This window comes from Nuphar pumila, chromosome 11 (genome assembly GCF_984573655.1).
Source record: "Nuphar pumila chromosome 11, dmNupPumi1.hap1.1, whole genome shotgun sequence".
NCBI classification, from domain to species: domain Eukaryota; kingdom Viridiplantae; phylum Streptophyta; class Magnoliopsida; order Nymphaeales; family Nymphaeaceae; genus Nuphar; species Nuphar pumila.
The window spans coordinates 95,936,288-95,953,801 of record NC_143259.1 but is presented as its reverse complement, the minus strand read 5'-3'; the positions used below and the strand labels follow the sequence as shown (position 1 = coordinate 95,953,801).

Below are 17,514 nucleotides of genomic sequence, written 5' to 3'. Positions count from 1 at the left end.
GGTCAAGCCACACCATCTAGCACACTACTTGCATGGATTGTAAGTAGCTTACAAAGCTGTGACAGCTTAAAGGTCAAAATCAACTCGTTTTTGCTAATTTTTTGCTTGGATCTGTATACTAGTTGGCGTGATGTTCCTTGTACCATATCAACTACTTACATCGTTCAATTGAAAGTTAGAAACTTAGAAATTTACCAAGAAAAAAAAAAGAAAATGAACAATTCAACACCTGATTTTCTTATTTTTATTTGGCATACGAATTCTACTTTCATTAACTGCTACAAACAAATAATTGGCATGATTGCATATACCTTTAAGAAGGAAGAGGGGGGTGGGGGTGGGCAAGAAAATTGTGAGCTCATCCATTAGCACCACCAAATAAGAATTCCTCCAACATCATCGTAGCACTTTTAGATCTATCATTGGACCTATTGACAGGAGCCGTCACTTGAGCCAATACATGAGCTACTCTTTGGAGTACTATCAGACTGCAAGTATGATAATGATGTAGCATCTGAATTCCTCCTGATTTCTGACTGATATTTGGCAGCAAATGCAACTGTATTAGAGTTTGCATGGTCAGCTGAGGATGGGGCATTCTTGTGCTCTTGCTCAGTAGATTTGGATGAAAGCTGTGAAGGAAAAAAAGATCCCTGGGAGGTAGAGAGTGTTTCTATTGACGTGTGGCTGCTCTCTCTTCTGATTCCGCTTTCCCACCTTAGTAGAGTCTTCGGGATTTGAGGCAGGTAAATTGCCGACTTGCAGCATCTTGGTACCCCCTACCGCTGGCTTCTCAAATGACAAAAAGCTTACTCCTGCAGGTACTTCAGAAAAAAACATCAAAGGGTTCTCTGACTGCAGCAGGGACATCTTTAAAGGAGCCGTTTGTCATTTTTTTGCTATTTGATTTTTCAGGATGCTTCTGAACATATTCCATGGAATTCTCTTTTGCGTTGGCAGGAGCATCTCCACTAGGAGGTAGTTTCAGTGCATAAAATTAAAAGTCAGACAAGAATAATGATGGATAAACTAACACAGGGACGATGATTTATACAATCAAACAGGTACAGTATTTTCACTTTATGCGAGAAGAGGCACTTATCTCCTCGTATGCAAGTACCTTTGGAGACGAAATTGTGACAAGGATGATTGGAGAGAACATGATCAAAAGGGCATGCATCTGATTTCAAGCATGGATGAGATTGACTAGCATAATAGTTGCATGGCTGCAATTAACGTCATGTCACAAGCAATATGAGAACAATGATACGACACCATGTCCAGTGATAACACAACAGATAATGACTACACATCAAGCCAACGACGCATTTCTTCACAAGAGACTTTGCTTCCTAAGAGATGGCTAACAGATATGTTTGTATTCTTTTCAAGGAAAATCATGAGTTTCACATACACTACCTTAGATCTTTCTCCATAGCAGTACAACTTTCTTTTACAGCTAATTAAAGAACAATATGTGCCAATAAAATAAGCTTCTTCTATGATAACAATTAACTTAGCGATAACCAGCAAGAGCTACCGCAATTACAGAGGAAATATAAATCATAATACAGTGAACATGGTGAACTAATTCAGGAGAACTGGTACAGTCATAAAATTTCTAGGTATGGACATTTTTCTGGAGTTCTTGTTAAGAATATAAAAATGGAGTACCTGAGTTTAGATAGATTTCAAGGTGTCATACAGGTACTTTATTTGAAGAAAACAGAAATCCAGATGACCAATATCAGACCGCTAAGGTGATCTTCAATCAAGAATAACACATTGATGAACATAGATTTACACATTGACTTGGACAAACTATCTGAGAACGGAGCAATCCAGTTCTTGCTGAGCTACAACCCAATGAGTGATTGGGTTCCCATTGACAAAATAGTAAAATACAACCACAAAATTTGATGTTATGCAGTAACATCTAAGATATAATTGGTTTCAAAGCTGTGTGACTTCCACAAGGCACCAGTCCAGAAAACATGTTATCCTTGCCAGGATAGAAAGAATAAGTTTACACAAGGATACAACTATTAGAATCACATCAACTATATTTACTCATATGGTTGGGCAAATGCAATAGCCAAAGTCTATTTAACAAGATATACAGTGTACTGGAAAATCAAATCTCAGATTGATCATATTTGTTCTAAAAATGTCCTACCTAGGATTTTGTCAGGGGAACAGCATCTTGTAAAAATTTGCAGTCATTACCCTGACAAGAGAGAAATTAAATATCTAAGAGATCACTAAAAACATAAAGACATTCCATATAAATTGGTTAGTGTTAAAGACTTTTGTTAAGCTCGCCATTTTTTTCAACAATAGCAATTTTTGAAATGCCAATTAACACGAACAGTATTATAAAAACTAAATATGCACAAGTAATTTTTGTTTTTCTTCAAACATCTAGATTCTAAAGTGAAACAGAAAATGTGATCACTGTAGTGAGAAAAGAAGCATTGGGAGCTCCATGGAGAACTCTGCCAGCTGAAGACCCAGAACATTTCAGGAATGCAACTTATTAGTATCACACACTTATCCTAGGTTACATTGTCTGTGTTTTATTTTAATTCTTTTCAATCAAGGTCACAGAATCCAATGGGTATGCCAATAAACCATATTGTTCATTGCCTAATTGTTCTATAGAAAAAGACAAATAGAATTTTCATAGGACTGCCTTGGTTACCATTGATACACAAAGTGAGTGCTCTGTTGCCTTGTAAGGGAGGTAAGGTAGTGCAAGAGAGAATGAGAGAGAGAACATGGTTTCATAATTACTAAAGCATATGAGGATCAATAGGCACCCTCACAACCACAGTCCAAAATGACTCCCAGCTAGCTGGAAGACCGCCTAGAGCATTTTTGCTACCTATTCATGGAGCATGGATCCAGAGTAGAAGTACGGCCACTTAAAAAAATCTGGCTCTAATAGATCAAAATGTTACACATTTTACTGACGAAGCACAGTTGTTTTTAACTAATTTCCATTCACTCGTTTGTCTCACTTCATGCATGCAGCTCTACTACCATTGCTTGGTTTCAGGCCAACATATCTTGGATTCTCATCTGAACAAATTACCACACCTTATTAATGAAATTGGGCATGGGAAAATTAAATCAAAGACGAGTCCAAGTCAGACGAGGATCCTTAAGAAATTAAAATATGACTGAAGCGGTGAAGCCTAAGTAAACAAAGTCCAAGAACAAGATTAGGACAATCTGATAGGAAGGATAGGACCCTAATTTACCTTTTGGTGACTTAGGACAGCGTTTTTGGGGTTGCATACTTCTTATGATGGTGAAGATACAACATGAAAGCTCGATTGCATGACTTATATTTTGTCCCTTTTGTGTGTTTTATTGATCTTCATATTAAATTCAGTTGCAATACTTAAGGACAGAACACCTAATTTTCATTTACAGGACAAAAAAGGGAAAATAAAGTAATTGAATAAATAGGACAATATCCTTATTGCTGCCATTCTTCTTTCTTCGACTCTAATCTGACTTCCTAGCAATGTTATGAAAGATGATTTCATTCTTAGGACCAATTCAATGTCAAAAGAGGAAAAAAAGGTAAATAAAAACAAAGAAGAAGAAATACCAAATTCTTCTTGCTAATGTATACACATATACATGTTTATATGTGTTTACATAATGTATGCTATGCATATATTGCTCAGGGGCATTTTAGTCTTTTCACATGTACATTCAAAATAAGTATTTTTATTTTTATTATTTATTTTTTTGTATTTATTCCCAGCCATGAAGGGCTTTTTGGGAAATGAGTAGAGAGTCATTAGACCCTACCAAATAGCTAGAATTCTACCAGTTGGGACTAGAGCCATTCTTTTGTATTTAAAGGGGTGAGACCCCTCTCTTTTTTATGTATTCTCAAAGGGATTATTCCCCAATAATATTCAGTATTTTCATGTGTTCTCACCCTTAGTGGCCTCATTCTTGTGTTTTCAGGTATTGACCCATAAGAGGTTATTTTCTCAAAGTATTCTCTTGCCCATAAGTGGCACACCAAGGCATATACTTCAGTTCGTGGCACTTCTTACCTGAAGACCAATAAGATAGGAAGTTCAGGCCAAATCTGTCACCTGGGTACAGGTACGGAGGGTACGACACGACAATTCCAAAAAATGTGGGTACGGAAACACGGCTATATATATATATATATATATATATATATATATATATATATATATATATATATATATATATATATATATATATATATATATATATATATATATATATATATATATATATATATATATATATATAAATATCACATAAATACAAATTACATTCAAAATAAACTGAATAGAATTTAAATATATTTGCTATATCTAAAATATATATTATATACTGAAAAAATAATTATAAATTATAAATTGATTACAAATTTGTATGTACGGATAGTAAAATGGTGTGTCCAGGTCAACATAAAATAAGAAATAGGAAAGAAGGGGGGGGGGCGCTCAGAAATGAGGAAAACCTATGTCACATGGGTACGGGTATGGAGGGTACGACACGGCAAGTTAGAAAAATGTGGTTATGGGGACACGGCTATATATATATATATATATATATATATATATATATATATATATATATATATATATATATATATATATATATACACAGAAATCCATAGTTGCACAACCCTTAGGTGTGCAGCTAGGAAGCAACAATGCTGGCCGTACATCATCGCGTGCGATAATGCCCATCATGTTGAAAATGCGCAAAAAACATGTTTTTGCGCATTTTTGGGGCTATAGAGGCAGTCAAAACCGTAGCTAACGCCCCATGGGGACACACCTGACATTTTTAAAAGGATGTTTTAGCAACAGTCCAGAACCGCCGCTAAAGGTTCTTTTTGCCCGATTTTGTCACTCAGCAGTTGTACCATTAGCCTGTTTCAGCGTTTTTAGCAGGAAAAACGCTGTGTCCATCACTTGCACGGTCCGCTCAACAGCATCCCACTATGGATTGTGCTCCTACGTATCAATCTCTCTCTCTCTCTCTCTCTCTCTCTCTCTCTCTCTCTCTCTCTCTCTCTCTCTCTCTCTCTCTCTCTCTATATATATATATATATATATATATATATATATATATATATATATATGTATATGTGTGTGTGTGTGTGTGTGTGTGTGGTGGGGAGGGGGGATTTTAAATTGTCCAAAAGGGGTCTTTTCCTTTTTACAAGGGGTAAAATAATTTTTTTTATCCAAGTTTGACTCGGAACTAGACCACAGTCCAGACCTTAGTCTGATTGAGACTTGGGTCATACTAAGGTCTGATTCAGATCTGGATCAGACACAGGTCTGGGCCTGACCCAAGAAAGATCTATATCTATGTAACATGGACACTCCATTTGGGGTGTCATACCCGTGTCAACACGGGTATCGCTATTGGACGCAGTGCGGGTATGCCACAGATCGGGTCCTGCATTACGTCGGGTCGGGTCCAAAAAAAACCGACCCGCGTTGGTTTTTTTAAAAAAAACCCGACTCTCTCTCTCTCTCTCTCTGCCTCCCTCCCTTTCAACTCTCTCTGCCCTAACCCCCTGACTCCCTCTCTCTACCCCTGACTCCCCCTCTCTCTCTCTCTCTCTCTCTCTCTCTCTCTCTCTCTCTCTCTCTCTCTCTCTCTCTCTCTGCCCCTTGTAGCGCTGCCTCTCTCAGCCCCTCGCAGCATCGCCCTCTTTGCGCAGTTCAGGTACTCCTTATAGTGAAAGGAAAAAATACAAAAACAATGTCACTAAGAGCCTTAGATCATGATCACAAAAGTGCATAAGCACAAACCAATAACACTAAGGGCTTACAAGATAATCACAATGTGCACAAACAAAAGTCTACTATAGGACAAAACAATAGCCATCAAGGGGCAACAACACAAGCACGCATATAACACATTAAAAAACTAAATAAAAATAATAATATATAAAAAATATTCATCTTTATTGAGCATAAATGCTTAAGAGAAGCATTAGTTACAAGAGAGGGGTTCAACCCCTACTTATACACAAAGGCAGAGCATGGGGCTCTATTGAAGAGCTCCCAACGGTCACAAATGTGACCGTTGGGGAGCCCCCAACGACTCTATAGTCTTTTGACCATAGAGCCCATGCTCTTTACAAAAAAGACTTTAAATAAAAAGATAAAAAATAAATAAGAGAAAAATTGTTCCTAATGAACAGTACTATTACATGAGTAAAATGATGAAAATACCCCTAGAGGGTATTTACCTATTATATATATATATATACAACTCCGCATGTGTATAATTGTTTAGTTATACACAGCCGGTCCCAAGCCCGGATAAAGGAGAAGGGTTGCGGTAGGCCAGTGACAGCCAGCATAAAAACTTAGTCATGCCCTATGAATATGAACCAATATGAGAATTTCGTTGGGGCGTTCCCTACTGAGCGACGCGCTGTACTCTATAGGCCCGGAGGCAATGATAAATGAGCAAGGATTGCTAGGTCGTCGCCCAGAAGCGACACGTCACACCGGCGCCCGGGTGTGGTGTCAAATAGGCAAGGGTTCCCTCACTTTATTGGATGGATGGGGGTAAAGAAGTTAGTCCAAGACCATAAAATTAGGTTAGCCACTTGGAACATAAGGTCTTTAACTGGTAAGTTGGTAGAGTTAGTAGATGTTATGTGTAAGAGAAAGATTGATATTTTATGTCTACAAGAGACCAAATGGGTAGGTGAGAAAGCAAAAGAGATAGAACCTTGGGGATATAAGATTTGGTATACAGAAATAAATAGGAATAGGAATGAAGTAGGGATTGTTATGAGTCGTGAGTTTATAGATAATGTAGTTGAGGTCCGTAGGAAGGGTGATAGGATTTTACTTATTAAATTAGTATTAGGTACGGATATTATTAATATTATTAGTGTTTATGCACCTCAAGTAGGTTTAGATGATTCCATTAAGCATCAATTTTGGGAAGATTTAGATGGAGTAGTACAAGGGATATCTTATAGAGAAAAGCTTTTCATCGGCGGTGACCTTAATGGACATGTAGGTATTAGTAGGGATGGATTTGAGAGTATCCATGAAGGCTATGGTATAGGAGAAAGAAACAAAAGTAGAGAAATGATTTTAGATTTTGGTTTGTCCTATGATATGATCTTAGCAAACACTTGATTTAGGAAGAGGGAGTCTCACCTAGTAACATTTAAAAGTGGGGTTAATACGAGTCTGATAGATTTTTTCCTACTTAAAAAGAGAGATAGGGGTTGTTGCATCGATTGTAAGGTTATACCGGAAGAAAGTGTAGCTACACAACATAGAGTCTTAATTTTAGATCTTAGAATTAGACAATGCCGCAAAAGGGATAGACATAGGATAGATCCTAGAATTAAGTGGTGGGCACTGAAAGGAGCTAAACAAGGAATGTTTGTAGAGCAGGTAGTTAAGGAAGCTGATTGGTGTCTCGAGGAGGATTCAGAATCAATGTGGAATAAGATAGCGGGTGGCATGAAAAATGTGGCTAAGGAGGTATTGGGTGAGTCTAAAGGAAGTGCATCGCTAGGTAAGGATACATCATGGTGGAACGAGGATGTCAAATTAGCTATTAAGGTTAAAAGAGAGTATTATAAAAATCTAAGTAAGAGTCGTGATAATGAGAATTTGGGAAGTACATGACAGCAAAGAAGGAAGCTAAAAAAGTAGTTCGAAACGCGAGGGATAAGGTATATAAGGAGGTTTATGACAAGTTGGATACCAAAGAGGGTGAGAAGGATATTTATAGGCTTGCAAAGATGAGAGATAGGAAATCGAGGGATCTAGGTATGGTTAGAATTATCAAAGATGAAAAGCAGAAGGTTTTAGTCAAAGATGAGGAGATTAAGGAGAGATGGAAAGATTATTTTGATAAGCTATTTAATGGAAGTCATACTCAGGATCTTGGAGACTTCTCAATTCATTTTCATGAGATGAATCGTGACTTCATGCGCAAGATTCAAAAGAAAGAAATTGCAGAGGCTTTGAAGAAAATGAAATCAAGAAGGGCAGTTGACCCAGATGGTATACCTATCGAGGCTTGGAAATGCTTGGGAGAGAAAGGTTTAGAATGGTTGACAAATATTTTTAACAAGATTTGGCGGACAAATAAGATGCCTAATGAGTGGAGGAAGAGTACTTTGGTGCCTCTATATAAGAATAAGGGTGATATACAAGATTGCACAAACTATCGTGGTATAAAACTCATGAGTCATACTATGAAACTTTGGAAGAGGGTGATTGAGTCTAGGTTGAAGAAGGTTGTCATGATATCGGAGAATCAATTTGGTTTTATGCTTGGAAAATCAACTATGGAAGTTATACATCTTCTTAGACAACTTATTGAGAAATATAAAGAGAGGAACAAAGATTTGCATATGGTTTTTATTGATTTGGAGAAGGCATACGATAGAGTACCTAGGGACGTTCTCTGGTGGACAATGATGAAGAAAGGTGTTTCTCTCAAGTACATTAGTATAATTAAAGATATGTATGAAGGAGTAGTAACCAATGTCCGCACTTGTGGAGGGGTGACAACCAATTTTCCTATAACGGTTGGGTTACATCAAGGATCTGCTTTAAGCCCTTTCTTATTTGCTATAGTGATGGATGAGCTTACGAGATCAATTCAAGAAAATGTGTTGTGGTGTATGTTGTTTGCTGATGATATTGTTTTGATTGATGAGTCTAGAGTTGGGGTTAATGCTAAGTTAGAATTATGGAGACAGACATTGGAAGCAAGAGGTTTTAAGTTGAGTAAGAGTAAGACAGAATATATGGAATGTCGGTTTAGTAAGCAACAAAGTAGTGATGGGAGTGTAGTGAAGTTTGGTGAGCAAGAAATACCGGTGGATGATTGTTTCAAATATTTGGGATCTATCATTCAAAAGTATGGAGAAATTGATGGAGATGTAAATCATAGGATAAAGGTTGGGTGGATGAAATAGAAAAGTGCAACTGGAGTGTTGTGCGATCGTAAAATGCCATTGCGATTGAAGAGAAAGTTTTATAAAACGATTATTAGGCCCGCTTTACTATATGGTACGGAATGTTGGGCTGCCAAGAGACATTATATTCAAAAAATGAGTGTAGCTGAGATGCGTATGCTTAGATGTATGTGTGGAAATACAATAAAAGATAAGATTCGGAACGAGGAGATACGTAAGAAGGTAGGCGTTGCACCTATTGAAAATAAGACGAGAGAGAATCGTTTACAGTGGTTTGGACATATTCGGTGAAGGCCTAATGATGCTCCAGTTAGAAGGATGGAGAAATGGGAAAATATATTAGTTAAAAGAGGTCGGGGTAGGCCTAGGAAGACTTGGATGGAGGTGATAGGAAATGATATGAATGCTTTGAACCTCACCGAGGACATGGCATTGGATAGAAATGATGAGAGGAGAAGGATTCATGTGGAAGACACAGAATGATTTTCTTTTTTGGTTCATATCGCCGACCCCAATTGTTTTGGGATAAAGGCGTAGTTGTTGTTGTTGTATATATATATATATATATATAAAACAAATATATATGTATGACAATACATACATATACATATACATGTACAACTTAACACTCCTCTGGTCTCCATCTCTCTCTCTCTCTCGACTCACCTCTCGCCTCTCTCATCTTTGTCTCCCTTTTGATAGGGACCATATTCCTATCAATGGATTGTTCCTCATGTAGAGAGGGGTAATTGTTGATGATGTTCTAGACGGTAATCATCTGTTGTTGTCAAACACTTAATGAATTTCTGAACAGAGACCATATTCCTATCAACGGATTGTTCCTCATGTAGAGAAACAGACGAGCCTTGATGTTTTTGCTATGGACTTTTTTGTCTTTTTGGTAAGTGTGTTATTTGTTAACTTGATAGTTGATACTTGATACTACGTTTATGAATGCCTTTCCATAGTTTTGTTTGCTAAGTCCTAATTGTTAGGTATTAATGCCTATTATCGATTTATTTGAAATTGTTATTAGCGTGTTATAACTTGTTTTTTAAATGTTAATTTGTTAGTTGTAATTGTAGCTTTACTTGTTATTGAATTTTGATTCTTTGAATAAAAATTGTTAGCCTGTTCTGTTACTAGTTTAATTGGTTGTTAAATGTTAAATTAATTTATGTTGTCTTGTTGGAATAATAGATTTTGATTTTTTGAATTTATTTTATATTTATGTAATATTTAATATATATACCACTGTGTCCCCATACCCACATTTTTTGGGATTGTTGTGTTCTACACTCAGTACCCATACCGATGTGACTTATATATAAATATATATATATATATATATATATTGTCAATCTTGACTTTGACCCAAGGTTGACTCGGACCTAGATCAGACCCAGGTTTGATTCTTATATAGTTTAGACACATGTCTGAATCAGACCGGGATCAAATCAGACCCCAGGCCTGATTCAGACCTAGGTCAGATCCAAGCCTAATTCAAATCTGATCTGGGTCTGATCCAAGAATGATTTAGTTATAACACCTGGATGCCAGGTGTTATAAGTGTGTTAAGATGTTGGGAAGAGGAAAAGAAGAGAGAGAGAGAGTCATGGTGAACAAGAGGGAGAGGGAAGGGGAGGAGGAAAGGGAGCATCAAAGAAGGAAGAACAGAAAAAGGCGGGGATGAGAGAGTGTAATGTCGCGTATTTTTCATACTTAGTCGTTTTATGATCCTGTCAAAAAATTGGCTAAGTCTGGCAAAAAAATCGATTGAGCCTCGATTTTAGGCCGATCCTTTGGAATTTGAGCTTGGCCCACGTCTCATCGACAATGTCAAGGCGGGACAATCGAAGCGTAAGGAGTTTTATTTTCAATCTTTAAATTCAAGCGAAATTCGGGTTATTTTTGGGCAAAATTTAGAATTTGATATTCGTGTAATATGTCGTTAGATGCGTCTCAAAATTCTGAGCAAAACGATATTTTACTCTTCTAAATTCAAGTTTCGGTTGACCCAAAAATCGCATTTTTTCAAAAAATGAGCAGTTTGTCGAACTGGATCCGAAGTTGGATCGGACTGGATCCAATGCATATGATCCGAATTATTATGATTTAATCCAGATCTTGATCCAATTTCGTTTTGGGTATGAATTTGGATTTTTGGATTCGGATCTGGACCCAAATCCATATCCAATAAAAAGTTAGCTTTAAATTCAGTTTAAAGCTTTAAATTAAAGTTAGTTGGAGTTAAGAAGACTCCTAAAGTAATTAAACTAACCTTGAAAATTCAAAAATATTTAATTATAAAATTATTTAATTAAATTTTAGTAATTTCGAAAATTTAATTTAGGGCTGATTAGGACTTCTTAAAAGAGCCCTCGTACTTACCTAAGAAGACTTTTAAAAAAATACAAACTTGGAAATTTTGAAAAAGTCAAAAAAAAAAAAGAGTTTGAATTTTTTTGGAAAAAGGAGGGAGGGAGAGTCCTCTAAAGAGGAAACTCCCTTCTCCAACCCATCTAGAGATTGGAGAAGGGGGGGCGTGAGCCTCTCTCTCTCTCTCTCTCTCTCTCTCTCTATATATATATATATATATATATATATAAAGAAAGTGGGAAAGAGGAGAGAGAAAAAAAGAGAGGAAGAAGAAGAAAGATGAGCCCTCTTCTCCTGCCATCCAACCTTTATTTTCTTGTTCTCTTCCAATCTTTGCAAAGGTACGGGTCTCCTCTTTTGTATTCTCATGGTCCCCCAAAACCGAAACTCTAAAATTCTCATTCTAACGATGGGAGATCCCAGAATGTTTATTACACTGTTCTTTTATCTTTATCTGATTATTATTAACTCGTTTCTTTAATTTGTAATTCAGCATGCAAATAAAGGCAAAAGCTCGCATATTCTCCTGCGAGAACCATCACGGGATCACGACCCGCGGAAAAGCATGGAATAGTACAATATAGTGCAACAACATTGATGTGATTTTTGTTATGCATTTGAAATAAATAAAGAAGCAACCCAAAGCTCGAGGCTCACCAGGCCTACGACGATTCATTTTGATCACCGATGCACCATATGCAAAAAACATAACAGTATGCAATATATGCAATGATATCAACATACTTCCAAATGCACATGCATACATGCCAATTTAACAAGTGTTTGATATACCACCTTCATATGCAGGTATTCATTAGTCATGTGCATGTGTTTTTACGTAATCATTCAACACACATGCCTTCATTCATGATTCATAAGTGCATGTGGACATTCATGCAATATTGTACATGTTAAACAACATCGGTTCATGTATGGACATGCACTTGAACAGATTTTACAATAGCATAATGCTTAGGCATGTCACATCCATGCATAGCAACATGAACAATCCCATTCATAACATGTATTAAAATTCCACATACATGTACAATACGGAAATCTAAAAATATTAACATGCATAATAAATATCTAATTCCAGACTCAAATATACTAAGGGGTTAAATGTACATAAATATATATATATATATATTTTAAACAAACTGTTGTACCCCTGCTTCATGCCCAGCCGACTGGGTCTAAAACTAGGTATGTACCCAGCCGACTGTCAGTTGGCTGGGGAACTAAAATAAAACAAAACTTTTTTTTAAAGGGTTTACACCCATCCAAACAGGCCCAGCCGACCCTGGTCGGCTGGGTTTGGATCTGTCAGCTGGGTTTGGATCTTGACAGACCCAGGCTGGGACTGGCAGCTGTCCCAGTCCTGCCCAAGAGCTGCCTGGCAAGTCCCTGCCAGCCCGGCTAGCCGAGCCAGCCCATGCACAGGCCCAGCCCAGGCCTGTGTGTATGCTGTTAGGGCTGGACAGCCCCCAAAACAGTAACAATATATATATATATTTGACCTGAGCCGGCTCAGCCGAGCCACACGGATGAGCCCTGGCAGACCTTGCCAGGCCTGCTGGACGCAGCCCAGCCGGGTCTGGCAGATCGGTCGATGCATCACCAGGTCTGGCCAGCCGAGCCAAACTCGGTTGGTCTGTCGGCCAGACCGTTAGGCCTAAACCAGCCCACTAAATTGAAATCTGCATTTTTTTTAAAATTAAAAAGAAACAATACATGTATTATGCACAGCTCCATTAATGAAACATATTGTAACCATTTCCAGAATTATACATACATGTATTTACCGATTCAAGGCTCAAATATGCAGGTTTAAACATGATCACATTCACATGTGACTGTAAACAAACCAAACCATATGCATGTTCAAAAATCTAACATGAACATTAAGTCTCCTTATGAATACTTATTCAACAATGCATATATATTCAATGTTTTCAATAACCACAACATTTAACACACGTTTTCTGAAAAAATACGTGCATACAACATAATTTCAACATGTTTTCATGCATATACTCAGCCCATAACATGATCCATCTATAGAAATCGATATTCATCAAAGAGGGTTCTAAATGACCACTCCAAACATCAATAAAAAGTCTGTTATAACATGTACAGAAATTTTATTTCATGAAAAAAGGTAATAGAATAAAAAATACAGCCAGGGAGGAAGATCCATGAAACATCTTCCATGGGTTTTTGCGAAAACAACACCTAAACGTTGTCCCATGGACTTTTTATCTAAGAAATTGCATAGAATGGAACCAGCATTCGATTTTTCACTTGGATACACAAGAGGAGACTTGTACCTTTGCAAAGATTAGAAGAGAACAAGAAAATAAAGGTTGGATGGCGGGAGAAGGGCTCCTTCTTCTTCCTTCTTCCTTCTTCCTTCTTCCTTCTTCCTCTCCTCTTTTTTTTCTCTCTCCCGTCCCTCCCTTTCTTTCTTTCTTTTTTTCTCTTTCTTTTTTTATATATATAGAGAGTGAGAGGGGGTGACGCCAACTAACTTTAATTTAAAGCTTTAAACTGAATTTAAAGCTACCTTTTTATTGGACATGGATTTGGGTCCGGATCCGAATCCAAATCCATACCCAAAACAAAATTGGATCAAGATCTGGATTAAATCTAAATTAAAATGGGTCTTAAATAAGATCCAAATCCATAATAATTCGGATCATATGCATTGGATCCAATCCGATCCAACTTCGGATCCAGTTCGACAAAGTGCTCAGTTTTTGAAAAAATGTGATTTTCGGGCCAACCGGAACTCGAATTCAGAAAAGTAAAATATTGTTGCGCTCAAAATTCTGAGACGCATCCAACGACATATTACATGAATATCAAATTCCAAATTTCGCCCGAAAATAACCCGAATTTCGCTCGAATTTTGCTTGAATTTAAAGGTTGAAAATAAAACTCCTTACGCTTCGATTGGCTCGCCTCGACCTTGTCGATGAGACCTGGGCCAAGCCTAGATTCCAAGGCATCGGCCTAAAATTGAGGCTCAAACAATTTTTCTGCCAGACAGCCAAAATTTTGACAAGATCATAAAATGACTAAGTATGAAAAATACGCGACATTACATCCCGACCCCCTTAAAAAAAAATCGTCATCGAAATTAGAACATACTGAATAAGTGGGGGTAATGTTGACGCATATCCGCCTCAGGCTCCCAAGTGCACTCATCCAGTCCGTGGTACTGCCAGCACACATTTACGAACGGAATCTTCCTACTCCCCAGCGTCTTCTCCTGACAATCTACAATCTCAACTGGCCTCTCTTCTATCGTCAAGTCAGGTTGTACCTCGATCGCCTCATAGTGAATCACATGTGAGGGGTCAGGTACATACTTCCTCAACATCGAGACATGGAACACATCGTAGATCTGCGAAAACTGAGGAAGAAGTGCTACTCGGTATGCGGTCTTCCCAACTCGGACTCAACTTTTCCTTCTTTCCGAACCGGAAAATATTCTTCGTAGGCGAGATCCGAACAAACACGTGATCGCCTACCTCAAAGTTGAGCTCTCTACGCCATTGATCGGTATAGCTCTTCTATCTGCTATGCGCTGCGACCAGCCTCTGTCGAATCAAACGCACCTGGTTCGCATAATGCTGAATGATCTCTGGAGACTCCGTTGCTCCCACTCCAACCTCATCCCAGCATACGGGGGATCTACATGATCGGTCATACAAAGCTTTGTACGGAGCCATACTGATACTGGCATGAAAGTTGTACGAAAACTCTGCAAGCTTCACATGCTTGTCCCAATCACCTACCCAATCCAAAGCACACAATTTCAACATGTCTTCGAGTGTCTGGATTGTACGCTCTGACTGCTACTGAACTTTAAGGTAGTGCCAAGGGCCTTCTGAAGCTGGCACCAGAATCAAGATGTGAAACGCGGATTTCGATCAGACACTATCGAACGCGACACCCCGTGAAGTCTAATGATCTCATCCACATAGAGATCGGCCAAACTCTCTAAACTCTAACTGGTCCTGATCGAAAGAAAGTTGGCACTCTTCGTTAAACGATCTATTATCACCCAAATGGCATCTCGTTGGGTCTTAGGCAACCCTACAATGAAATTCATCGAAATATCGTCCCACTTCCACTCTGGGATCTCAAGTGGTTGCAGAAGTCCACCAGGTCTCTGGTGCTCGATCTTCACTTGGTGATAGGTGAGACACCGGGACATGAACTCAGCGATGTTCCGCTTCATCCCATTCCACCAATAGGTTCTCTAAAGATCTTTAAACATCTTGGTGTAACCATGGTGAACGGAATTTCTAGACCTGTGGGCTTCACTCATCAACTCCTCCCGCAATGCCTTCGGGACCCACCATCTATCTCCGAACATGATGGTCCCGTCCTCCTCACGGCGAAATTACGCCTCTGGCTTCTAGGCACTCACGCATAACTTCTCAAAGTCCGTATCGGCTGCCTGAAGCTCCTCAATCCGTTCTATGATCTCTGGTCGCACTTGCATCCCAGCACAAAGGATGCGTTCGGAGTCATCAGAAAAAGGTTGTGATCTGACGAACTCTTCGACCGGATCCCAACTGCGTCCGATCAGGCTAACTGATATGACCGATGCCTTTCAACTAAGCGCATCTGCCACCACGTTCGCCTTACCCGGATGGTAAGTGATGGAGAAATCATAGTCCTTCAGGAACTCCAACCACCTACGCTGTCTCAAATTCAAATCACGTTGAGTGAATATGTACTTAGGGTCTTGTGATCGGACATGACCTCAAACTGCTCCCCAGGTAGTGGCGTAAGATCTTCAACACGAAGACTACTGTCGCTAACTCCAAGTCATGCGTGGGGTAATTCTTCTCGTACACCTTTAGTTGTCGAGAAGCATACGCAATGACCTTTCCGTGCTGCATAAGAATACAACCCAGTCTAGTCCCTAAAACATCGATGTACACAACGAAACCTCCCGTCCCAGAAGGCAACATCAAAACTGGTGTCGTGATCAACCTTCTCTTCAGCTCCTGAAAGCTTTCCTCACATCGAGGTGACCACTCGAACTTCACTCCTTTTTTGTAATAGCCGAGTCACCGGGGCAGCTATACGTGAGAAGTCTTCAATAAATCGACGGTTGTAGCCCACCAATCCCAAGAAACTCATGATGTTCGTCACCGTCTTCGGCTGCCCCTAAGACAACACGGCCTCCACCTTGGCTGGATCGACCTCCATGCCCCTCTTGGATATCACGTGGTCGAGAAACATCACCCTATCAATCCAGAACTCACACTTCGAAAACTTAGCATAAAGCTTATATTCTCTCAGTGTCTGCAATACGATCCGAAGATGCTCTCGGTGCTCTTCCATGCTTTCAGAGTAGATAAGAATGTCATCAATGAACACGATGACAAAGCAATTTAGCCACAAACTGAAAACTTGATTCATTAATTCAATAAACGTTGTAGGGGGCATTGGTGAGTCCAAAAGACATCACCAGAAATTCATAATGCCCGTATCTGGATCTAAATGTTGTCTTCGGAATGTCCTCCGCCTTGATCCTCAACTGGTGGTAACCAGAACGAAGGTCGATTTTCGAGAACACCTTTCCCTTCCTCAGCTGATCGAACAAATTGTCGATCCTAGGCAAGGGGTACTTGTTCCTCACCGTTACTTGGTTTAACATGCGGTAATCAATACAAAGCCGCATTGAACCATCCTTTTTCTTGACAAAGAGGACCGGTGCACCCCAAGAAAATACACTCGGCCTGATGAAACCTTTATTAAGAAGCTCATGCAATTGCTTCTTCAGCTCTACTATCTCTGTAAGTATCATGCGATAAGGTGCTCGAGAAACAGGTGTCGTACCACCTCGATCGAGAACTCAACCTCTCGGTATGGTGGCAATCCCAGCAAGTCCTCGAGAAAGACATCCGAAAACTCACGAACAACGTCTAACTGCTGCAAGGGTGTCGCCTAATTGTCCTGCGCGGACACGCTAGCCAAGAACACCATGCAACCCTGCTTATGGTACTTAGAGATCTTCAAGGTTGAGACGATCCTCACCTCGATCACCGGTCTCGTCGAATGAAATCACAACACAGACAAATCGGGACGCTCAAAGATAACTTTCTTGCCCCGACACT

At 39.0% G+C, this 17,514-nt stretch overlaps 1 pseudogene; it reads right to left on the bottom strand.

Annotated features, from left to right (window-relative positions):
- Nucleotides 1-428: 428 nt before the first annotated feature.
- LOC149822548 (uncharacterized) lies at nt 429-16,738 on the bottom strand (annotated as a pseudogene).
- Nucleotides 16,739-17,514: the final 776 nt, after the last annotated feature.